The sequence below is a fragment of the Salvelinus namaycush genome, chromosome 1 (genome assembly GCF_016432855.1).
Source record: "Salvelinus namaycush isolate Seneca chromosome 1, SaNama_1.0, whole genome shotgun sequence".
Lineage (NCBI taxonomy): Eukaryota > Metazoa > Chordata > Actinopteri > Salmoniformes > Salmonidae > Salvelinus > Salvelinus namaycush.
Genome location: NC_052307.1, coordinates 80,547,432 through 80,574,360, shown reverse-complemented (window position 1 = coordinate 80,574,360; position 26,929 = coordinate 80,547,432).

Here is a 26,929-nt window from a genome sequence, read left to right as displayed (position 1 = left end):
TGAGGATGTTCTTCAGCTTTTGTTCATGTTTGAATCAACGCCATTGTTTCAACGTCTTGCTATCAACCTTCCTGATTAATCGATCATTCCATTCCCCCCGAAATCTTCTTATAAGATCCCCCTCAAATGCCAGTTGAATTAGTTGAGCTTGAACTGCGCCCAAATGTCTTTGAACTCGCTGTCACACCTCCGCTTCTTGACCCACTCCAACGCACTGCGGACCACTTTGACTCTAGTGTAGATATCTTTTTCCTGGAGTCATTTGTTTGAAGGATGGAGAAGACAGAGGATTCTGTGCACCATCGTGGGGTCTGTCACCGCCTTCAGCAGTCCTGTAGTCTCCAGCCTTACTTCTGTGTTGTAGAACGTGAACATTCGATGTGAGAAAGGATCTTCACAAAGCTGTCACAACTTTGAACAACCACTGACACAGTGGCCAGGTGTCCCCTTCTCCTTTGTTTGGGTCATTTGGTGAAGTCAATTTCTGAAATCCATCGTGGCAGTGGCAGATTTGCTGGTTCCAGCTAGCCAAATAGGCTAATAACACTGAAGCTTTTTACAGCTAGCCAAATAGGCTAAGGCAAATAACACTGAAGCTTTTTACAGCTAGCCAAATAGGCTAAGGCTAATAACACTGAAGCTTTTTACAGCTAGCCAAATAGGCTAAGGCAAATAACACTGAAGCTTTTTACAGCTAGCCAAATAGGCTAAGGCTAATAACACTGAAGATTTTTACAGCTAGCCAAATAGGCTAAGGCTAATAACACTGAAGCTTTTTACAGCTGTAGTGGTGGGTATGAGGCAGAGTTGAGTGAAGCAGCTTGACCACGCCCTTAAAAATGAAAATGTAATATTATAGGTGGAGGCGTGTTTCGTTATTATTCACTCAGCCTACCACATATCAGAAGCGTTTTTCCCCGCTTTTTATGGAAACCCAAAAGGAGTCATACCTAACCGTCCCATTGGCTAATCTGGCTGTGTGTGTGTATGTGTTGGGGGTGTAGTGTCTGTTTTGAGAGATAGGACATCGTCAATCATTTTTACAGCTTGATCCCAGCACCACAGTTACTATTGGAGCCTGGAGGTGGTACCTAAGAAACATCAGAGGAGACTTAAGAGAACATCAGAGGAGACTTTACTGGGGACGGAGATCTCTGGAGACATGGCAAAGCACCTGTTAACACCGTCTAGCGTTCCCAACTTCACCGCAACTCTTGGGGGGGGGTTCAAAACTATTCTGAAAACGACATTTCTTGATCAACAATTGGCCTTGCCAGACTTCAATAGAACAATGTTGGGTATATGTTTAGCTCTGACTTCAAGGGCTGTTCGATGTGCGGACTCTCTCTCTCTCACACACACACACACACACACACACACACACACACACACACACACACACACACACACACACACACACACACACACACACACACACACACACACACACACACACACACACACACACACACACACACACACTTAAACTTTCTGGAAATCACCCTCACCCTCTCCAGTGTAAGTTGTGCAGGGCCCTGAGCCAAATATAAGCTTTTGTTGATGGGCTGCAGAGTAGAAAAATTATTTTCTGCTGCGGCTTCCTCCTGGGTGAGTGGAGCGGGCTGTTATAGAGGATTAAAGAGTCTTGTCTGCTGTTAATGGATCCCTGTCTTCATTAACATAGAGAGCCCTGTCTTCATTAACATAGAGAACCTGTGGAGCCAAATATCGTATAGGCTTTCTCTGTCAGTCTCTCCCTCTGTCTTCTCTCTCTCATACAGTATGCTTTTTCTGTCGGTCTCTCCCTCTCTCTTCTCTCTCATACAGTATGTTTTCTCTGTATCTCCCTCTGTCTTCTCTCTCATACAGTATGTTGTCTCTATCTCCCTCGGTCTTCTCTCTCATACAGTATGTTGTTTTCTCTGTATCTCCCTCTGTCTTCTCTCTCATACAGTATGTTGTCTCTATCTCCCTCGGTCTTCTCTCTCATACAGTATGTTTTCTCTGTATCTCCCTCTCTCTTCTCTCTCATACAGTATGTTGTTTTCTCTGTATCTCCCTCTCTCTTCTCTCTCATACAGTATGTTTTCTCTGTATCTCCCTCTGTCTTCTCTCTCATACAGTATGTTGTTTTCTCTGTATCTCCCTCTCTCTTCTCTCTCATACAATATGTTTTCTCTGTATCTCCCTCTGTCTTCTCTCTCATACAGTATGTTGTTTTCTCTGTATCTCCCTCTGTCTTCTCTCTCATACAGTATGTTTTCTCTGTATCTTCCTTGTTCGTGACACACATAGAACATCTGTCACACAGACACTGACTCCCTCTAACTCTCCCAGTGGTGTAAAGTACTTAAGTAAAATTACTTTAAAGTACTACTTAAGGAGTTTTTCAGGGTATCTGTAATTTAATATTTATATTTTTTGACATATTTTACTTTTACTTCACTAAAGAAAAGAATGTACTTTTTATTCCATACATTTTCCCTGACCCCCAAAAGTACTCATTACATTTTGAATGCTTAGCAGAACAGGAAAAGGATCTAATTCACTCACTTATTAAGAGAACATTCCTGCTCATCCCTACTGCCTCTGATTTGGCGGAGTCACTAAACACAAATGTTTCATTTGTAAATGATGTGTTGGAGTGTCGGAGTGTGCCCCTGACTATCTGTAAATGATGTGTTGGAGTGTCGGAGTGTGCCCCTGACTATCTGTAAATGATGTGTTGGAGTGTCGGAGTGTGCACCTGACTATCTGTAAATGATGTGTTGGAGTGTCGGAGTGTGCCCCTGACTATCTGTAAATGATGTGTTGGAGTGTCGGAGTGTGCCCCTGACTATCCGTAAATGATGTGTTGGAGTGTCGGAGTGTGCCCCTGACTATCTGTAAATGATGTGTTGGAGTGTCGGAGTGTGCCCCTGACTATCCGTAAATGATGTGTTGGAGTGTCGGAGTGTGCCCCTGACTATCTGTAAATGATGTGTTGGAGTGTCGGAGTGTGCCCCTGACTATCTGTAAATGATGTGTTGGAGTGTCGGAGTGTGCCCCTGACTATCCGTAAATTAAAAAAACAAGAACATTGTGCAGTCTGGTTTGCTTAATATAAGGAATTAGAAACTATTTATACTTTTACTTTCACTTTTGATACTTAAGTATATTTAAAACCAAGTACTGTTAAACTTTTACTCAAGTAGTATTTTACTGGGTGACTTTCACTTTTACTTGAGTCATTTTCTGTTAAGGTATATTTACTTTTACTCAAGTATGACAATTGGGTACTTTTTCCACTACTGATTTCTCCCCATTCGGACAAAATCTCTTTCACATTCACCTGAAGAGTGGAAGGCAATACTTCTCTTGCCGAACAGACCAGAATGGGTTTGATTGCTTGAACACTCAGCTGGCCAGGAGATCTGTTCTGGTGACATGCAGCACTGAACCAGACAGTGGACACTAACTGTAGCCTCAAACCCTCCTCCCTCCACCTTCCCCAGCACTGCCCATCAACCCAGAGGGGAGTGGGGGTGAGTGACCTCTATGCCTGGCAGCCCTGTGAGTCATGCCTGCGTGCCATTGTGTCTGGGGCAGGGAGGGACAGGATAATGAGAGGTGAAAGGGCAAAACCACGCTCTCTCCTTCTCCATGTGCTGTCTCTGCTCTGTCCCACCGGCAGCTGGGTGAGTGGCCTGCGTCTGGCTTGTAGATAAGTAGAACCCCTAAGAGGGTCACTCCAATACTCGCAATACACACTGGAAATATATATGTGTGTGTGTGTGTTCTGTATGCACAGTGTGACTGTGTGTTTGTGTGCAGTATGCACAGAGTAACTGTCTGTGTGTGTGTATGTGTTCAGTATGCACAGGGTGACTGTGTGTGTGTTCAGTATGCACAGGGTAACTGTGTGTGTGTTCAGTATGCACAGGGTAACTGTGTGTGTGTGTGTTCAGTATGCACAGGGTAACTGTGTGTGTGTTCAGAATGCACAGGGTAACTGTGTGTGTGTGTATGTGTTCAGTATGCACAGGGTAACTGTGTGTGTGTTCAGTATGCACAGGGTAACTGTGTGTGTGTGTTCAGAATGCACAGGGTGACTGTGTGTGTGTGTATGTTTGTTCAGTATGCACAGGGTAACTGTGTGTGTGTTCAGTATGCACAGGGTAACTGTGTGTGTGTGTTCAGTATGCACAGGGTAACTGTGTGTGTGTTCAGTATGCACAGGGTAACTGTGTGTGTGTTCAGTATGCACAGGGTAACTGTGTGTATGTGTTCAGTATGCACAGGGTAACTGTGTGTATGTGTTCAGTATGCACAGGGTAACTGTGTGTGTGTTCAGTATGCACAGGGTAACTGTGTGTATGTGTTCAGTATGCACAGGGTAACTGTGTGTGTGTGTTCAGTATGCACAGGGTAACTGTGTGTGTGTTCGGTATGCACAGGGTAACTGTGTGTGTGTTCAGTATGCACAGGGTAACTGTGTGTGTGTGTTCAGTATGCACAGGGTAACTGTGTGTGTGTTCAGTATGCACAGGGTAACTGTGTGTGTGTGTTCAGTATACACAGGGTAACTGTGTGTGTGTTCAGTATGCACAGGGTAACTGTGTGTGTGTGTTCAGTATGCACAGGGTAACTGTGTGTGTGTGTTCAGTATGCACAGGGTAACTGTGTGTGTGTTCAGTATGCACAGGGTAACTGTGTGTGTGTGTTCAGTATGCACAGGGTAACTGTGTGTGTGTTCAGTATACACAGGGTAACTGTGTGTGTGTTCAGTATGCACAGGGTAACTGTGTGTGTGTGTTCAGTATGCACAGGGTAACTGTGTGTGTGTTCAGTATGCACAGGGTAACTGTGTGTGTGTTCAGTATGCACAGGGTAACTGTGTGTGTGTGTTCAGTATACACAGGGTAACTGTGTGTGTGTTCAGTATGCACAGGGTAACTGTGTGTGTGTGTTCAGTATACACAGGGTAACTGTGTGTGTGTTCAGTATGCACAGGGTAACTGTGTGTGTGTGTTCAGTATACACAGGGTAACTGTGTGTGTGTTCAGTATGCACAGGGTAACTGTGTGTGTGTGTTCAGTATACACAGGGTAACTGTGTGTGTGTGTTCAGTATGCACAGGGTAACTGTGTGTGTGTTCAGTATGCACAGGGTAACTGTGTGTGTGTGTTCAGTATACACAGGGTAACTGTGTGTGTGTTCAGTATGCACAGGGTAACTGTGTGTGTGTTCAGTATGCACAGGGTAACTGTGTGTGTGTGTTCAGTATGCACAGGGTAACTGTGTGTGTGTTCAGTATGCACAGGGTAACTGTGTGTGTGTTCAGTATGCGTGCTGTGCCCTACCTGCCCTGCAGTAGTCCGTAGAGCTGTCTGTCAGGGATGGCATGCCTGTCTCCAGCCTCCTGCTTTATTAGGAGACATTTAGGGTGTTAAAGAAGTTAATCCTATCCTCACCCCTCTCTCTTACCTCCCTTTGTCCAGAAGCTCCTGGGGATCCAAAAGAGTAGTGTTTTTGTAGTTACTGCACTGTGAAACGTGTCTGGAGAGACGGAGGAAGGAGGTATAGAAGGAGGGAGGATGAGGGGAGTTAGGGAGGATGAGAGGAGGGAGGATGAGGGGAGTTAGGGAGGATGAGAGGAGGGAGGATGAGGAGAGGGAGAGAGGATGAGGGGAGGAAGGTCTGTTGTATCCTGGCATAATTGTAGAAAGTAAAGCATTTATTTATCTCTCCCTCATTCTCGTTATCATTTTCTCTCTGTTCATCTCTTCAAACAAAATACAGGCAGCCAAAACCTGCAGGTAAAAATGTGTTTGTGTGAAAGAAGAACACTTCTCTATCTCAATGATACGACAGCAAAAAGGGGAAAAAGGGAAAAATTCAAGTTACATGAAAAACCATATATATTTTTTTATCTATAGCTCATTATATATCCCTTTTAAAGCTGAGCCGATGTCACAAATAGCTTTCTTGATCACCAGGTCTTCTTCTTTCAAAGAAAGTCATGAGACTCCAAATGGGCCAATAAATGGAGACTGACCTCTAAACGGAGAGAACAGAAAGGACTCTACGATTGGAATGAGACATTAGCCCTGATGTAAAGATCAGAATCCTGCCTCTTGCTGCTACTTTTCCCACCACGGCTCCTAAAGGTTCTGGAAAGTAAGAGCTTGAAGTCGAGGTGCTCTGCTCTCTAGAAGGGTCATGTCTCTGGTCTGTCTTGGAACATATGGGAATTGGCTCCAATGCCATTAATATGATTCAAATACTATATGCCAATCCTTCAGCCATAGTTATAACAGGCAATATCTGCTCTGCTCCGTTCAGAATCACTAGAAGCAACAAAGCCATCCGATTTCCTCTTTGCTATTTTTATTATACACAGAGCCCCTGGCCCAGGCAATTCGTCAATTGAAGGAGATTACACCAATTTCCCTCAAATCTTTTAAATCTTATTATACGCAGGCCGATATTTTACTGTATCTAGACAATGTCTCTCAATCGCTCCCAAACACATTGACGATCATATATAAATTCAGCTTAATCTCAAGTTGTAAAATGAATCGAACCAAATCAGCCCCACTGCCTCTCAAGACCCCGACGGAAGACTACGTCTCTACTGACGGAATCCCAATCGTTTCCCATTTTCAATATTTGGGAGTAGATATATTTAGCCTTCCTTAGATAAAACCGTTGCCAGAAACTTTAACAGAACACTCAAATCAATTCAATCTGACCTCCGTAGATGGACTAACATCCCAGTTGTTTTGACTGGCAGAATATCTATTGTCAAAATGAATATATTGCCACGGCTGAACTTCTGTAGTTCAATGCTTCCTTTGTCTCCCGCTTTTGTATCAGGTATCACGGTAAGACCCAAGAGCAGACTGTGTGAAGTAACAATGTTTATTGTAACAGGGGCAGGCAAATGACAGGTCAAGACTGTCACGTCTGCTCCCGCTCTCCCTCGGCGCTCGAGGGCGCCAGGCTGCCCTGCATCACGCACTCCTGCCATTAATTACGCACACCTGCCTTCCCTCGTCACTCGCGTCAGTGATATTGGACTCACCTGGACTCATTCAATCACATGTTTATTACCTCCACTATATTTGTCTGTCCCCCGGCTCTGTCCCCCGGCTCTGTTCCCTGCTGCTGCATTAATTGTTATTTGTCTGTTTTACTTGTTTTCTGACGCTGGTCCTGTCTCGTTCCATATTAAATGTTTGACTCCCCGTACCTGCTTCGCCTCTCCAGCGTCATCCATGTGACAAAGGCAGGCAGGGGTCAATAATCCAGAGTAGGAGCAAAGGTACAGGACGGCAGGCAGGCTCAGGGACAGGCACAGTGGTCAGGAGGGCGGGTACAGGGTCAGGACAGGCAGAGTGGTCAGGCGGGCAGGTACAGGGTCAGGACAGGCAGAGTGGTTAGGCGGGCGGGTACAGGCAGAGTGGTGAGGAGGGCGGGTACAGGGTCAGGACAGGCAGAGTGGTGAGGAGGGCGGGTACAGGGTCAGGACAGTCAAGGGTCAAAAACCTTGAGGACGAGAAAAAGAGAGGCTGGGAAAAAACAGGCGCTGACAGGACAAATGCTGGTAAACTTGACAAACAAGACAAACTGGCACAGACAGACAGAAAACACCGGTATAAATACCAATGGGATAATGGGGAAGATGGGCGACACCTGGAGGGGGTTGAGACAAGCACAAGGACAGGTGAAACAGATCAGGGCGGGACATTCTGGCTATTGGGATAAAATCCATATTGTGGTTTCAAAATAAATAGGGCAAGACAAGCAGAATAAAATGATCAAACTTACAAAGAGGGACAGACGTACAGCAGGAAGACTATCCGTATCAAACATTACATTGTATTTCCAGGCACTAGCATTTCTCCCCATCCGGAAACTGGTTTAGACATGATTATTCTGCCCCCTGGCTGAGTACAGAGAGACATATGGTGTCTCCTATTACCCTGGAAGAGGTGGTCTCCACTGATATGTCCCTTAAACAATGTAAAATGGTGTCTCCTATTACCCTGGATGAGGTACACTTTGATCCTGTTACTGCTCATACAATTTAAATTTGATGCAACATTTTTAAACAATGTAACTGGGAATCAAAATGTTCAGTATAAAACAGATGAAAAGGTTTCTAGCAGGGAAACGCAGGTTAATTATCTCAAATATCTGTTTTTCCTGTCAAATGTAACGTGTTCCTGTTTTGAATGACGAGTGGTCGTTAATTAAAGGGGGATTCCAGGAACACTGGATAAAATATTGATAAGGAAGACGTCCCCAGGTTTGGGATTGAATTATTAAAGACCTGTCTGTGGCCGAGGCTGGGCTACCAGCTGTTCCATCTCAGAAGAGATGAAATAATGACCACTCTGTCTCCTCTGTCTGTACTACAGCACACACACACACACACACATCCTGTGGGCTCTTTGAAGATAGCAGGTAATTTAGAACACATTCAACAGTAATATTGTCTTGTCAGAGCCCTGTGATGATAGAAAGGGAGTGGCTTGTCATTGACTTTGGCTGAATGGAAACAAGTCCCCAACAGCAATGTTCCAACATCTAGTGGAAAGCCATCCCAGAAGAGTGGAGGCTGTTATAGCAGTAATGTTCCAACATCTAGTGGAAAGCCATCCCAGAAGAGTGGAGGCTGTTATAGCAGCAATGTTCCAACATCTAGAGGAAAGCCTTCCCAGAAGAGTGGAGGCTGTTATAGCAGCAATGTTCCAACATCTAGAGGAAAGCCTTCCCAGAAGAGTGGAGGCTGTTAATGCAGCAAAGGGGGGCGACCAACTCCATATTAAAGCCCATGATTTTGGAATGAGATGTTGAACGAGCAGCTGTCCATATATGGTGTGTATACACACCACCCCATGACATATAAAATCAAACATTGTTCTGCTTTACCTGAAGGAAACCCTGCACGTTTCTTTGTCAGATCTAAATAACGAATGATTAGTTCGCCAGCCGACATACTTAGAGAGCGAACAGAGGAAGGAAAATGTCCAACTCGTCAAATTGAAACTATTTTGAGGGAGAACAACTTCTTGCTTTGAGATTGGACCTGGCTGTCTTCACACCCAATTACCGTCTTTGTCGACGGTGTACTGTAGCCATCTTTTACCTCACCTTTCAACAAGTGCAGGAGAAGAATACATAAAGGTAGAAACGTATGAATAAGTTATATCGCTGTGGACGTGGAGACGACAGCCTTGAGATCTGTTGTGTTTGCAGAGTTTCACAGGAATTTTCTGCCTGTTTATTTGACCTTCAGTTTGTGTTGCAATGTTTTATAAGTGCCGGAAACTTCTACAAAACCTCTCCCATATCCATTCCCTTTCCATCTGACTATATTATATACAGTAGACTATATCTGTCTGTATCTCTAATCATTCCCAGTAGAACAGTATATATACAGGAGGAATACCAGCCTCCATCTCTACATATTTACCAATTTAAAGCCATGAGATTTCAGGGGGGTGCCCACAAATTCTGCCTGTGTAAATTGCTGGGTCCTGACAATCCATTTCTCTGCTTCTCCTTCATCTTTAAGCCACACATTTTGGATTTTAGAGAGATCAGGGAGAGGGAGTTTGTGTGTGTGTGTGTGTGTGAGAGAGAGAGAGAGAATGTGCACAGCAGGCTCTAACAGGTGAAGAAGATGACATTGCGAAGGTGAAATCAAAACCAATTACAGGTAGTGGAAATCAAAACCAATTACAGGTAGTGGAAATCAAAACCAATTACAAGTAATGGGGATTGTTGGGTAGGGTGGGCCTAAGCGTCAGTGGTGGGGAAGAGGGAGGTAGGATGGGGACGGAAAGAAGTAGAGGTCGTTATGAGGGGGGAGAGAAGGGGGAGGTGAAGGTGGTCGTAGGAAGTAGAGGCCCAAGGGAGACCAGCTGAGCTCAATTACCTGGAGAATACAGTCTCATAGGAGAGCTGGGTGAGAGAGGATACAGCATCGATCTGTCATAGAGAGAGAGAGAGTGAGATAGGGAGAGAGGCGAATGGAAGGTGGGAGAGAAATTAGAACAAATGGAGGAAAAACAGAGAGAAGGAGATGATTGAAGAGAGAAAGGGACAAAGCTAAAGAGAGAGAGAGACAGAGACACACACAGAGAGACACAGAGAGACACATAGAGAGAGAGATAAAAGATGAAGAGAGCGACAGAGAGAGACAGACAGCGAGAGAGAGATAAAAGATGAATAGAGCGACAGAGAGAGACAGACAGCGAGAGAGAGATAAAAGATGAAGAGAGCGACAGAGAGAGACAGACAGTGAGAGAGAGATAAAAGATGAAGAGAGCGACAGAGAGAGAGCGAGGGAGAGAGAGGGAAGGAAGGAAGGGACGATGTCTCATACAGTGATGATGATGATGATGATGATGATGATGATGATGATATTGGTGAAACGTGTATGACCCATCAATTTCATCACCGTTTCTTTATTCCCTCCTTCCTATCTCTCAATGTCTCTTGTTTTCTATCTGCCATTCATCATTTAATATCATACATCTGTCGTATGTAGTAATTTAGCTGTCATTCATAATTTAATATATCTGTCATATGTAGTAATTTAGCTGTCATTCATCAGCAGTAAATATCTAACATGCAATATCTAACAAATTACACAACATATATCCAATACACACAAATCTAAGTAGGAATGAATTTAGACTATATACATATGGACGAGCTATGTCAGAGCGGAATGGACTAAGATACAGTAGAATACTATAGAATACAGTACAGTATGGACGAGCAATGTCAGAGCAGAATGGACTAAAATACAGTAGAATACAGTACAGTATGGACGAGCAATGTCAGAGCGGAATGGACTAAAATACAGTAGAATACTATAGAATACAGTACAGTATGGACGAGCGATGTCAGAGCGGAATGGACTAAGATACAGTAGAATACTATAGAATACAGTACAGTATGGGCGAGCGATGTCAGAGCAGAATGGACTAAAATACAGTAGAATACTATAGAATACAGTACAGTATGGACGAGCGATGTCAGAGCAGAATGGACTAAGATACAGTAGAATACTATAGAATACAGTACAGTATGGACGAGCGATGTCAGAGCAGAATGGACTAAGATACAGTAGAATACTATAGAATACAGTACAGTATGGACGAGCGATGTCAGAGCAGAATGGACTAAGATACAGTAGAATACTATAGAATACAGTACAGTATGGACGAGCGATGTCAGAGCAGAATGGACTAATACAGTAGAATACTATAGAATACAGTACAGTATGGACGAGCGATGTCAGAGCAGAATGGACTAAGATACAGTAGAATACTATAGAATACAGTACAGTATGGACGAGCGATGTCAGAGCAGAATGGACTAAGATACAGTAGAATAGTATAGAAAACAGTACAGTATGGACGAGCGATGTCAGAGCAGAATGGACTAAGATACAGTAGAATACAATAGAATACAGTACAGTATGGAAGAGCGATGTCAGAGCAGAATGGACTAAGATACAGTAGAATACTATAGAATACAGTACAGTATGGACGAGCGATGTCAGAGCAGAATGGACTAAGATACAGTAGAATACTATAGAATACAGTACAGTATGGACGAGCGATGTCAGAGCAGAATGGACTAAGATACAGTAGAATACTATAGAATACAGTACAGTATGGACGAGCGATGTCAGAGCAGAATGGACTAAAATACAGTAGAATACTATAGAATACAGTACAGTATGGACGAGCGATGTCAGAGCAGAATGGACTAAGATACAGTAGAATACTATAGAATACAGTACAGTATGGACGAGCGATGTCAGAGCAGAATGGACTAAGATACAGTAGAATACTATAGAATACAGTACAGTATGGACGAGCGATGTCAGAGCAGAATGGACTAAGATACAGTAGAATACTATAGAATACAGTACAGTATGGACGAGCGATGTCAGAGCAGAATGGACTAAGATACAGTAGAATACTATAGAATACAGTACAGTATGGACGAGCGATGTCAGAGCAGAATGGACTAAGATACAGTAGAATACTATAGAATACAGTACAGTATGGACGAGCGATGTCAGAGCGGAATGGACTAAGATACAGTAGAATACTATAGAATACAGTACAGTATGGACGAGCGATGTCAGAGCAGAATGGACTAAGATACAGTAGAATACAGTACAGTATGGACGAGCGATGTCAGAGCAGAATGGACTAAGATACAGTAGAATACAGTACAGTATGGACGAGCTATGTCAGAGCGGAATGGACTAAGATACAGTAGAATACAATAGAATACAGTACAGTATGGACGAGCGATGTCAGAGCAGAATGGACTAAGATACAGTAGAATACAATAGAATACAGTACAGTATGGACGAGCGATGTCAGAGCAGAATGGACTAAGATACAGTAGAATACTATAGAATACAGTACAGTATGGACGAGCGATGTCAGAGCAGAATGGACTAAGATACAGTAGAATAGTATAGAAAAAGAGTACCTACATACGAGATGAGTAATGCAAGATACAGTTGAAGTCGGAAGTTTACATACACCTTTGCCAAATACATTTAAACTCAGTTTTTCACAATTCCTGACATTTAATCCAAGTAGAAAATCCCTGTTTTAGGTCAGTTAGGATCACCACTTTATTGTAAGAATGTGAAATGTCAGAATAATAGTAGAGCGAATTATTAATTTCAGCTTTTATTTCTTTCATCACATTCCCAGTGGGTCAGAAGTTTACATACACTCAATTAGTATTTAGTAGCATTGCCTTTAAATTCTTTATCTTAAGGCAATTGTTTCAGGTAGCCTTCCACAAGCTTCCCACAATAAGTTGGGTGAATTTTGGCCCATTCCTCCTGACAGAGCTGGTGTAACTGAGTCAGGTTTGTAGGCCTCCTTGCTCGCACACACCTTTTCAGTTCTGCCCACACATTTTCAATGGGATTGAGGTCAGGGCTTTGTGATGGCCACTCCAATACCGTAACGTTGTTGTCCTTAAGCCATTTTGCCACAACTTTGGAAGTATGCTTGGGGTCATTGTCCATTTGGAAGACCCATTTGCGACCAAGCTTTAACTTCCTGACTGATGTCTTGAGATGTTGCTTCAATATATCCACATAATTTTCCTTCCTCATGTTGCCATCTATTTTGTGAAGTGCACCAGTCCCTCCTGCAGCAAAGCACCCCCACAACATGATGCTGCCACCCCTGTGCTTCACGGTTGGGATGGTGTTCTTCAGCTTGCAAGCTTCCCCCTTTTCCCTCCAAACATAACGATGGTCTTTATGGCCAAACAGTTCTATTTTTGTTTCATCAGACCAGAGGACATTTCTCCAAAAAGTCCAATCTTTGTCCCCATGTGCAGTTGCAAACCGTAGTATGGCTTTTTATGGCGGTTTTGGAGCGATGGCTTCTTCCTTGCTGAGCGGCCTTTCAGGTTATGTCGATATAGGACTCGTTTTACTGTGGATATAGATACTTTTGTACCTGTTTCCTCTAGCATCTTCACAAGGTCCTTTGCTGTTGTTCTGGGATTGACCTGCACCTTTCACACCAAAGTCTCTAGGAGACATAATGCATCTCCTTTCTGAGCGATTTGATGGCTGCATGGTCCCATGGTGTTTATACTTGCATACTATTGTTTGTACAGATGAACGTGGTACCTTCAGGCATTTGGAAATTGCTCCCAAGGATGAAGGAGACTTGTGGAGGTCAATTTGTTTTCTTCTGAGGTCTTGGCTGAATTCTTTAGATTTTCCCATGATGTCAAGCAAAGAGGCACTGAGTTTGAAGGTAGGCCTTGAAATACATCCACAGGTACATCTCCAATTGACTCAAATAATATCAATTAGCCTATGAGAAGCTTCTAAAGCCATGACATAATTTTCTGGAATTTTCCAAGCTGTTTAAAGGCACAGTCAATTTAGTATATGTAAACTTATGACCCATTGAAATTGTGATACAGTGAATTATAAGTGAAATAATCTGTCTGTTAACAATTGTTGGAAAAATTACTTAGTTAGATGTCCTAACCGACTTGCCAAAACCACAGTTAGTTAACAAGAAATTTGTGGAGTGGTTGAAAAACAAGCTTTAATGACTCCAACCTAAGTGTATGTAAACTTCCGACTTCAACTGTATGTAAGCATTAGTAAGCATGAATGAATGAGATACTGTAGAATAGCGGAGAAAACAGTATATACACATGAGATGAGTAATGCCAGATGTAAACATGAAGTGACTAAGATACCGTAGAATAGTATAGAATACAGTATATACATATGAAATCAGTAATGCCAGATATGTAAACATTATTAAAGTGACTACTGTTCCATTCCTTAAAGTGGCCAGTGATTCCTAGTCTATGCCTATAGGCAGCAGCCTCTAATGTGCTAGTGATGGCTGTTTAACAGTCTGATGGCCTTGAGATAGAAGCTGTTTTTCAGTCTCTCGGTTCCAGCTTTGATACACCTGTACTGACCTCACCCTCTGGATGATAGTGGTGTGAACAGGCAGTGGCTCAGGTGGTTGATGTCCTTGATGATCCTTTTGGCCTTCCTGTGATATCGGGTGCTGTAGGTGTTCTGGAAGGTGGGAAGTTTGCCCCCGATAATGCGTTGGGCAGACTGCACCACCCTCTGGAGAGCCTTGCGGTTGCGGGCGGTGAAGTTGCCGTACCAGGCAGTGAACCAGCCCGGCAGGATGCTTTCAAATGTCCATCTGCAAAAATTTGTGAGAGTTTTAGGTGACAAGACAAATTTCTTTAGCCTCCTGAGATTGAAGAGGCTCTGTTGTGCCTTCTTCACCCCACCACACACATTTCAGTTTGTCACATACCTGTCGTATATTTATTTATTATTTAGCTCTCATTCATGTTCTCATAAAACAGAGTATCTTCAGGTCACACTCCCGGCGAGGTCCTCCCCTCCACTATGCCCTGATTCACTTCCTGATCTGACGGCCTCATCTCCCCTCGTCCTTGAGCCTCTGGCACCTGGCTGTATGCATAGCGGCACATGTGGCACAGCAAATGTTTTGGGGGCAAGCAGGCCATATTGTCATGTAATCAAGCAAGTGAAATGAAGCTCAGCGTGTCAATTAGGCCATGGCTTAGCGACCTCCCTGATGATAGATCTCAGTAAGGAGGAAGGTAAAGAAAGATCAGATCAGGTAAGGTTATAAACTCAGCAAAAAAAGAAACATCCTCACTGTCAGCTGCGTTTATTTTCAGCAAACTGAACATGTGTAATTATTTGTGTGAACATAACAAGACTCAACTGAGACAAACTGAACAAGTTCCACAGACATGTGACTAACATAAATGTAATAATGTGTCCCGGAAAAAAGGGGGGGTCAAAATCAAAAGTAACAGTCAGTATCTTGTGTGGCCACCAGCTGCATTAAGTACTGCAGTGCATCTCCTCCTCATGGACTGCACCGGATTTGCCAGTTCTTGCTGTGAGACGTTACCCCACTCTTCCACCAAGGCACCTGCTAGTTCCCGGACATTTCTGGGGGTAATGGCCCTAGCCCTCACCCCCTGATCCAACAGGTCCCAGACGTGCTGAATGGGATTGAGATCCGGGCTCTTTGCTGGCCATGGCAGAACACTGACATTCCTGTCTTGCAGGAACTCACGCACAGAATGAGCAGTATGGCTGGTGGCATTGTCATAATGGAGGGTCATGTCAGGATGAGCCTACAGGAAGGGTACCACGTGAGGGAGGAGGATGTCTTCCCTGTGACGCACAGCGTTGAGACTGCCTGCAATGACAACAAGCTCAGTCCGATGATGCTGTGACACCGCCCCAGACCATGCTGGCCCATCCACCTCCAAATCGATCCCGCTCCAGAGTACAGGTCTCGGTGTAACGCTCATTCCTTTGACGTTAAACGCAAATCCGACCATCACCCCTGGTGAGACAAAACCACGACTTGTCAGTGAAGAGCACTTTTTGCCAGTCCTGTCTGGTCCAGTGACGGTGGGTTTGCGCCCATAGGCGACGTTGTTGCCGGTGATGTCTGGTGAGGACCTGCTTTACAACAGGCCTACAAGCCCTCATTCCAGCCTCTCTCAGCCTATTGCGGACAATCTGAGCACTGATGGAGGGATTGTGTGTTCCTGGTGTAACGGGCAGTTGTTGTTGCCATCCTGTACCTGTCCAGCAGGTGTGATGTCCGGATGTACCGATCCTGTGCAGGTGTTGTTACACATCGTCTGCCACTGCGAGGACGATCAGCTGTCCCTGTAGCACTGTCTTAGGCGTCTCACAGAACGGACATTGCAATTTATTGCCCTGGCCACATCTGCAGTCCTCATGCCTCCTTGCAGCATACCTAAGGCACGTTCACGCAGATGAGCAGGGACCCTGGCCATCTTTCTTTTGGTATTTCTCAGTCAGTAGAAAGGCCTCTTTAGTGTCCTAAGTTTTTATAACTGTGACCTTAATTGCCTACCGTCTGTAAGCTGTTAGTGTCTTAACGACCGTTCCACAGGTGCATGTTCATTAATTGTTTATGGTTCATTGAACAAGCATGGGAAACAGTGTTTAAACCTTTTACAATGAAGATCTGTGAAGTTATTTGGATTTTTTACGAATTACATTTGAAATTCTTTTTTTGCTGAGTTTAGTATGGTTTGGTTTGGTGTGGTAGTATTGCATTGCATGGTTACGAGAAAAATGGGTAAAAAAGTTTATATTTCTAGTTTCTATTCTACGTCAATCAAAAACCAAGTAGTATATTTCAATAGTTATCAATGTAATTATCAATAAAATGTTGAATGGTAACTATATCACATAAAAATAGCAAAATTGTAGATCCATTTGGCATGCTGTATTTGGAGTAGAGCAATGGCAACGGTTGTGAATCCATCCTTGGACTTCCTTCCTTCCTGCCTGTCCATCAGTAGCCATACTCTCACTTCGCCCTGAGGGCCCCAGTCTGCAAGACAAACAAAACAAAGTGTTTTTTCTCCCTCCTTGAATTATTCAGTGCACAGAATACATCTTTCCAAGTCCTGGATATCTCATCAGTGCAGAGCTATAACTCATGACTCAACCCAGACTGAGGAAAGGAGACAGAGGTATGACTCTACCCACACTGAGGAAGGGAGACAGAGGTATGACTCAACCCAGACTGAGGAAAGGAGACAGACCCTTGAAATGCAAGAACAGTGTAAATCTTGTGGTAGTGTGTGTGAGAGAGAAATTAGTTAGCACAGGCAGTTAGACATACACACACCAGCCCGAGGATGTGTACTGATTTTCATTGTAGTGTTTAACCTCTCTAGGGTGTGTGGGACGGTAGCATCCCACCCCTTCAACAGCCAGTGAAACTGCAGGGCGCCAAACTCAAAACAACAGAAATCCCATAATTTAAATTCCTCAAGCATACGAGTATTTTACACCATTTTAAATCTACACTTGTTGTAAATCCAGCCAAAGTGTCCGATTTCAAAAAGGTTTTACGACGAAAGCACACCAAACGATTGTTAGGTATGAGCCAAGTCACAGAAAAAGACAGCCATTTTTCCAGCTAAAGAGAGCATTAACAAAAAGCAGAAATAGAGATAAAATGAATCACTAACCTTTAATAATCTTCATCAGATGACACTCATAGGACTTCATGTTACACAATACATGTATTTTTTGTTCGGTAAAGTTCATATTTATATCCAAAAATCTGAGTTTTGGCAAGACGCTACTGTATCACTTGGCAAAAAGCCTGAGAAAATGCAGAGCCCCAAATTTTACTATAAAATCAAACTTTCATTAAATCACACATGAAAGATACCAAATTAAAGCTACACTGGTTGTGAATCCAGCCAACATGTCAGAATTCAAATAGGCTTTTCAGCGAAAGCATACGATGCTATTATCTGAGCATAGCACTTATAGTAAACAAAAGAGAGAAAACATTTCAACCCAGCAGGCGCGACACAAAACGCAGAAATAAAAATATTATTCATGCCTTACCTTTGACGAGCTTCTGTTTGTTGGCACTCCAATATGTCCCATAAACATCACAAATGGTCCTTTTGTTCGATTAATTCCGTCGATATATATCCAAAATGTCCATTTATTTGGCGCGTTTGATCCAGAAAAACACTGGTTCCAACTTGCTCAAACATGAAGACAAAATATGTCAAAGGTTACCTGTAAACTTTGCCAAAAAATGTCAAACTACTTTTGTAATATAACTTTAGGTATATAAATTGAAGACGGGATGATCTGTGTTCAATACAGGACTAAAACGAAATATTGCATGCCTTCTGTTTGATTGAAGCGCATGTACAGGACACCTGGAGTGCCTCAACTTCAAGATGGCCGTATTTCTTCATTACACAAAGGAATAACCTCAACCTATTTCTCATGACTGTTGACATCTAGTGGAAGCCGTAGGAACTGCAAGCAATTTGCTTAGAAATCTGGTTTCCTAATGAAAATGCATTGAAAAGACAGTGACCTCAAAAACAAAAAAAATCTGAATGGTTTGTCCTCGGGGTTTCGCCTGCTAAATAAGTTCTGTTATACTCACAGACATGATTCAAACAGTTGTAGAAACTTCAGAGTGTTTTCTATCCAAATCTACTAATAATATGCATATCTTATCTCCTGGGGATGAGTAACTGGCAGTTGAATTTGGGTATGCTTTTCATCCAAACGTGAAAATGCTGCCCCCTACCCTAGAGAAGTTAAGAGTTCCCTGACCACTAGTAGGCATGTCCAATAACAGCAAAGGAACAAGTTCTATATTGTTTTTACAACACAGGATCATCTGAAGCGTCAAACCCTGAAGAAGGCCAAAAGCCGAAACACCTTGGTTTTTACTTAAAATAAAAACGTTTTTTAAATCTCTCCATCTGAAGGTAAAGAGATGTTATGTCATCTTCTGTTTAGCCGACTGTGTGAATGTGGTGTGTGAATCACAAACAGGGTTAACTATGATTGACATGCGTGTGTGTGTCTGAATAAAACATCAAGTTAAATTCAATGTCAGTGAAATTTTATTGAAAATGTTTTTGGTGAACAAACAGAACCGAGTCACCTCGGTAAAAGAGCAGTTCATTGCCATAGTGATGTTTATTTACTGTCTTGACAGATGCTTGCCTCGTGTTTTTTATTTATTTATTTATTTACATTTCATCGACATTAGTAAAGGTTGCATTTTCGGCCAACAAATTGAGCAAGGCGAAGAGGATTTGGCAGTGAAAGCCTATTATCGGTACCATGTGTCAGAAACCTTGCTTCCTGACAATTTTCAGATTATTCTCAGCCGTTCTAATAGCAGCCCTGGCAGCAACACGCTTTGGAGATTTATATATTTAGAAAGCCGTCAACAAGAGGGAGAAAATATTCTCTCACTTAGCCGGATAGTGCACTCCAGTTGGGTTCCACTTTCTTACAATCATAACACATTTAACAAGGTGAGGGGTATACAGCCCCACAGTGGAGGCGTCATAATACCCAGAAAACCTAGCAGTCAAACAGGGAAATGGTTCCAATTGTTTTTTTACACCATTCATTTTTCCAATATGGAATTTTAGAAGCACTTGAAATAACCGATCGCTGCAGCTGTACATAGTCCATCTGTAAACAGCCCACCCAATTTACCTACCTCATCCCCTTACTGTTTTTATTTATTTACTTTTCTGCTCTTTTGCACACCAGTATCTCTACTTGCACATGATCATCTGATGATTTATCACTCCAGTGTTAATCTGCTAAATTGTAATTATTCGCTCCTATGGCCTATTTATTGCCTACCTCCTCATGCCTTTTGCACACAATGTATATAGACTCATTTTTTTCTTCCTACTGTGTTATTGACTTGTTTATTGTTTACTCCATGTGTAACTCTGTGTTGTTGTCTGTTCACACTGCTATGCTTTCTCTTGGCCAGGTCGCAGTTGTAAATGAGAACTTGTTCTCAACTAGCTTACCTGGTTAAATAAAGGTGAAATAAAAAATAAATAAAAAGGGCTGTGTTTTATGTAGGCTTACCCCTGTGTGACGTTTTGATAACCATGTACATGAAATCTCTCTCGGACAAGGTGACTTATCGATATATTCAGCTCTATTTACTGTCAGATTCTAAAATGCTAATTAGCATCAAAGTAGACATCATGCAAGACTTCAAATCCCAGCATGCTCCTGCAAGTCATCTCTAGCTGCCACCTTTGCTAATAGGTATTGTGTCAATGTAAAATTTGCACAAGACAGTTCACAGAATTGTCCATTTAAAGAAATGTTGCCAATTTATTAATTTCAAAATTGAGCTAATATTAGATAGTTAATACAGAGATTCTTACCTTTGCCTCGATTTGTCACCCTCATCCAGATCATCATGGCATTTGTAGTTCTTTATAATAGCCACATTAGCAGCTAATTAGCATTTCATTTTGGGGGGGGTAAATACAGGCGAATATATTGATAAAAGTCACCTTGTCCTAGAGAGATTTACACGGTTATCAAAACGTCACGCCATGGTAAGCCTACCTGAAACACAGCCCTTATTTTAAATGTTTCTAAAATTCCCTGTGGGAAAAATGAATGGTGGAAAAATGATTGGAAGTATTTCCTTGTTTGACAGCTAGGTGTTATGGGTATTATGACTCATACTGTGGTACTCTATAGCCAGGAAGACAGACACAGACACAAACAAAAGGGGTGTGACGTGTCAACTAATTGTGATTATTTTCAGGTGCTACCTGTTAGAGTTGGACGGGGTTTTACATTTAAATGCCCAGTGTTTACCTGTGTCAAGTAGCTCCTTTTTAAAATGTATTTATTTTTATTTATAAATCTTACTCGTGTACGTGTTGGATGCTCTGCGAGGACAAGAGCAGGGACGGTGTGGCCTAATCCAAAATCCATGAACAAGTTTGTAAGTGTACTGGTGTTGTGAGTGCCCCTCTCCTTGCAGATTGGTCTCCTTCTCCCTGGAGCACACCTTTCAACTTCATGCACTTTGTAAATTGGTATATGAAATCTGATATTGAATCTTATTGGATAGCTTGTTATTTGAGCGATAGCGCTGAAGATAATGGTTGACCTGTGGAGCACTCCGATTATTTGTTGTTGTGGAAAATGTATGGTCATCTCAAAATAGTGGATGCTGCTTGCCTTGATACAGGTGTCGTGTCTTTGGCTATGCCAGATTAATTGCTATGACATGCTATTCTATAAAATAATTTCTCCGTAATTAATATTACCTGATTGAACTAATCATGTGAATGTAACTAACTAGAGAGGGACACCACGAAAGAATATTTATAGAGCTGTTATCTTCCGAATAAACTCTTAAAGATTTAGTAATATTTTACATCCATAGCAGTCACATTAATCGTCATTTTATTCAGTCTCATCTGAAAGTGGTAAATCCTTGGTTATCTGCACGAATCCTGGCTAACAAGTTGAATCAGCAATACAAAATTGGGTTTAATTATTTATTTACTAAATACCTAACTAATCACACAGAATCACACATACAACAATTAAATCATAACTTGATTACAAAGTGGCCGTCATAACGGAAAACGTCCCTAGCGGGCGGAATAGATATGACAGCTTGTTACACAAAGGGAAGGGGCGGGATTTTAGTGAAAGAGCGGGAGACTGGAACATAGGCGAGCTGTGCTATCGTAAATACAGTATCTTATGCATTCTAAATTACCGCCCATTTGAAAAAGGAAAATGCAATAAATATTTACTCTGAGCTGCGCTTCAGTAGGTTGGTGGTAGATGGAAGACCGTATCGCCAACCCGAGTCCTCTGTCCTTTGAAGAATGTCTCTGGTGGTCACTGGATACGTTGGAGTAACGTCGTGTGTAGTAGACGGGATACTCTGACTGTCCTTCCTAACCTACGTTTGTAGCAGCTGTTGCTAACTCAACGGCTAGGAGGTATCACTTCTGTAGTGAATACGAGTTCAAAGTTCATACCATTTACAACCAGTCCATGCTGATGTTGGCTTAGTTCTGTAGTTATTATCTGAACCATTCTGACATCGGATCGTCATCCTAAATGTACCCGGAACAGGAAGTTATATTTTTGTCAATGGCTTTTATAGTGAAGGGAGAGGGGTGTGTCTGAAAAGTTTATAACCCATGTCTCTTCACAGGGGCGGGCCCCTAGTTGAGCAGAAGCCCAAATTTATGAAAATCCAAATCTCTCATTTGGAAGCTAAAATTACATTTCACCTCTTCACAAATAATGTCATATTCAAACATTTCAATTAAACAACAATTCCATGTGAATCCGATACCTCTGACGTTTAGACTTTCCACAGTAGAGTTTATGTCATTCTATCATTGATGAGAATGTGTCAGAGGGCAACCGAACTGACATAATATACCTTAAGTACCATGTTCAGTTGGTCGGATTACCAGAATATAGTTCATTTCCCCCCACTTCTGATGTTCCCAGAATCTCTATGTTAACCAAGGGGTTTTCTTATGTCACATCAGTTATAGTAGGGAGGGGGAAAAGGGGGGGGAAAGAGGTATTTATGACTGTCATAAACCTACCCCCGGGCCAACGTCATGACACAGGGAATGGAAAAAAAGTTTACTATTGCAAAATAATTGACAAAGTGCATGATTGAAAGGCGTGCTGCAGGGAGAAGGAGAGTGGTCTGCGGGGAGAAGGAGAGTGGTCTGCCGGGAGAAGGAGAGTGGTCTGCGGGGAGAAGGAGAGTGGTCTGCGGGGAGAAGGAGAGTGGTCTGCGGGGAGAAGGAGAGTGGTCTGCGGGGAGAAGGAGAGTGGTCTGCGGGGAGAAGGAGAGTGGTCTGCGGGGAGAAGGAGAGTGGTCTGCGGGGAGAAGGAGAGTGGTTTGCAGGGAGAAGGAGAGTGGTCTGCAGGGAGAAGGAGGGTGGTCTGCAGGGAGAAGAGCACTCACACCACCAGCACACTTACCAACTTGGCCATGGACTTTGCATTACATTTTTTAATTTATTTAACATTTATTTAACTTGGAAAGTCAGTTAAGAACAAATTCTTATTAACATCGACGGCCTACCAGGGAACAGTTGGTTAACTGTCTTGTTCAGGGGCAGAACAACAGATTTTGAACTTGTCAGCTCAGGGATTCAATCAAGCAACCTTTCGGTTACTAGCCCAAGGCTCTAACTACTAGGCTACCTGCCACCCCAAAATTAGGATTAGGCCACACTGTCCCCGCACGTGTCCTCCCAGAGCATCCAACATGTACACGGATACAAAGGATCTGATCATTGAAACCCTGCCCCACTAACAGGTAGAACCTGGAAACAATCAGACAATGTATATCAGAGAGGCTTAATGAAATCTCCTCTCCATTATGAAATTAATTCCTCTGGAGGGAGTGGGGTTTGATGTAGATCTGGCAACCTCTGGACACACAGCGGGGTTTGATGTGGACTTGGCAACCTCTGGACACATATGGGGGGTTTGATGTGGACCTGGTAACCATCAAATCACCTCTCCTCAACCCCATCACACCACCTCTCCTCAACCCCATCACCTCTCCTCAACCCCATCACCTCTCCTCAACCCCCATCACACCACACCACCTCTCCTCAACCCCATCACACCACCTCTCCTCAACCCATATCACACCACCTCTCCTCAACCCCATCACACCACCTCTCCTCAACCCATCACACCACCTCTCCTCAACCCCATCACACCACCTCTCCTCAAACCCCATCACACCACCTCTCCTCAACCCCATCACACCACCTCTCCTCAACCCCATCACACCACACCACCTCCTCTCCTCAACCCTATCACACCACCTCTCCTCAACCCCATCACACCACCTCTCCTCAACCCCATCACACCACCTCTCCTCAACCCCATCACATCACACCACCTCTCCTCAACCCCATCACAACACCTCTCCTCAACCCCATCACACCACCTCTCCTCAACCCCATCACACCGCCTCTCCTCAACCCCATCACACCGCCTCTCCTCAACCCCATCACATCACCTCTCCTCAACCCCATCACACCACCTCTCCTCAACCCCATCACAACACACCACCTCTCCTCAACCCCATCACATCACCTCTCCTCAACCCCATCACACCACCTCTCCTCAACCCCATCACACCACCTTTCCTCAACCCCATCACACCACCTTTCCTCAACCCCATCACACCACCTCTCCTCAACCCCATCACACCACCTCTCCTCAACCCCATGACAACACACCACCTCTCCTCAACCCCATCACACCACCTCTCCTCAACCCCATCACACCACCTCTCCTCAACCCCATCACATCACACCACCTCTCCTCAACCCCATCACATCACATCACACCACCTCTCCTCAACCCCATCACACCACCTCTCCTCAACCCCATCACACCACCTCTCCTCAACCCCATCACATCACCTCTCCTCAACCACCTTCACATCACCTCTCCTCAACCCCATCACACCACCTCTCCTCAACCCCACCACATCACACCACCTCTCCTCAACCCCATCACACCACCTCTCCTCAACCCCATCACGACACACCACCTCTCCTCAACCCCATCACACCACAGCATCTCTCCTCAACCCCATCACATCACACCAGCTCTCCTCAACCCCATCACAACATACCACCTCTCCTCAATCCCATCACATCACACCACCTCTCCTCAACCCCATCACATCACACCACCTCTCCTCAACCCCATCACATCACACCACCTCTCCTCAACCCCATCACACCACCTCTCCTCAACCCCATCACATCACACCACCTCTCCTCAACCCCATCAACACCACCTCTCCTCAACCCATCACCACCACCTCTCCTCAACCCCATCACATCACACCACCTCTCCTCAAACCCCATACATCACACACCTCTCCTCAACCCCATCACGGACACACCACCTCTCCTCAACCCATCACGACACACCACCTCTCCTCAACCCCAATCACACCACACCCCTCGCCTCTCCCTCAACCCCATCACATCACAACCACCTCTCACTCAACCCTCACATCACACCACCTCTACTCAACCCCCATCACATCACATCACACCACCTCTCCCCTCAAGCCCCATCCACATCACAGCACCTCTCCCTCAACCCCATCGAACATCACACCACCTCTCCTCAACCCCATCACAACACCCCCCCTCTCCTCAACCCCATCACAACACACCACACTCTCCTCAAACCACATCACAAACACACCACCTCTCCTCACCCCATCAACAACACACCACCTCTCCTGCAACCACATCACAACAACCCCACCGTCTCCTCAACCACATCACAACACACCACCTCTCCTCAACCATCACAACCATCACAACCACCTGCTCCTCAACCCCCATCACATCACCTCTCCTCAAACCACACTCATCATCACCCACTCATCCTCAACCCCATCACCCACACCTACCATCCTCTCCTCACTCCCTCAACCCCATCACATCACACCCCCTCTCTCTCAACCCCGATCAAAACATCACACACCTCTCCTCAACTCCCATCACATCACACACCTCTCCTCAACCCCATCACCTCACACCCACCTCTCCTCAAACCCCTCCATCACATCACACCACCTCTCCTCAACCCCATCAATCACACACCTCTCCTCACATCACCACCACACCCTCTCCTCAACCCCATCACAACACACACCTCTCCTCAACCCCATCACAACACCCCACCTCTCCTCAACCCATCAAACACACCACCTCTCCTCAAACCCCATCACACCACCTCTCCCAACCCCATCACACCACCTCTCCTCACCCCATCACACCAACCTCTCCTCAACCACCCATCACACACCTCTCCTCAACCATCACATCAACCACCTCTCCTCAACCCCATTCACATCACATCCACCTCTCCTCAACCCCATCACACCACCTCTCCTCAACCCCATCACACCACCTCTCCTCAACCCCATCACACCCCACTCCTCAACCCAAAAAATTCACCACCTCTCCTCAACCCCATCACATCACACCACTCACCTCTCCTCAAACCTCAACCCCATCACACACACCACCTTCGTCCTCAACCCCATCAACATCACACCACCTCTCCTCAACCCCATCACACACACACCTCTCCTCAACCCCATCACAACACACACCTCTCCTCAACCCCATCACAAACACCACCACCTCTCCTCAACACCCATCACACCACCTCTCCTCTCCTCAACCCCATCACAACACCACCCCACCCATCTCCTCAACCGCCATCACAACCCACCACCCTCCCAACCCCATCACACCACACCACCTTCTCCTCAACCCCCATCACACACACCCCCACCTCTCCTCAACCCCTCACACTCACCTACTCCTCAACCCCACACTCACCCACTCTCCTCAAACCCCTAAAACCAAACACCACCTCTCCTCAACCCCATCACACCACCTCTCTCAACCCATCACACCACCTCTCCTCAACCCCATCGCACAACACACCTCTCCTCACCCCCATCACATCACCTCTCCTCAACCCCATCACACACCTCTCCTCAACCCACCATCACACTACCTCTCCTCAACCCACCACATCACCCACTCTCCTACACACCCACACCACCTCTCCTCAACCCCATCACACGACACCCACCTCTCCTCAACCCCATCACATCACACCAGCTCTCCTCAACCCCACTCCAACCCAACATCACCCACCTCTTCCTCAACCCATCACCACCACACTCTCCTCAACCCCATCACAACACACCACCTCTCTCTCTCAACCCCATCACATCACACCACCTCTCCTCAACCCCATCACACCACACCATCTCTCACACCCATCACATCACACCACCTGCTCCTCAACCCCATCACATCACACCACTCTCCTCACCCCATCACCCACCTCTCCTCAACCCCATCCAACACCACCCTCATCTCTCTTAATTCTTTCGAT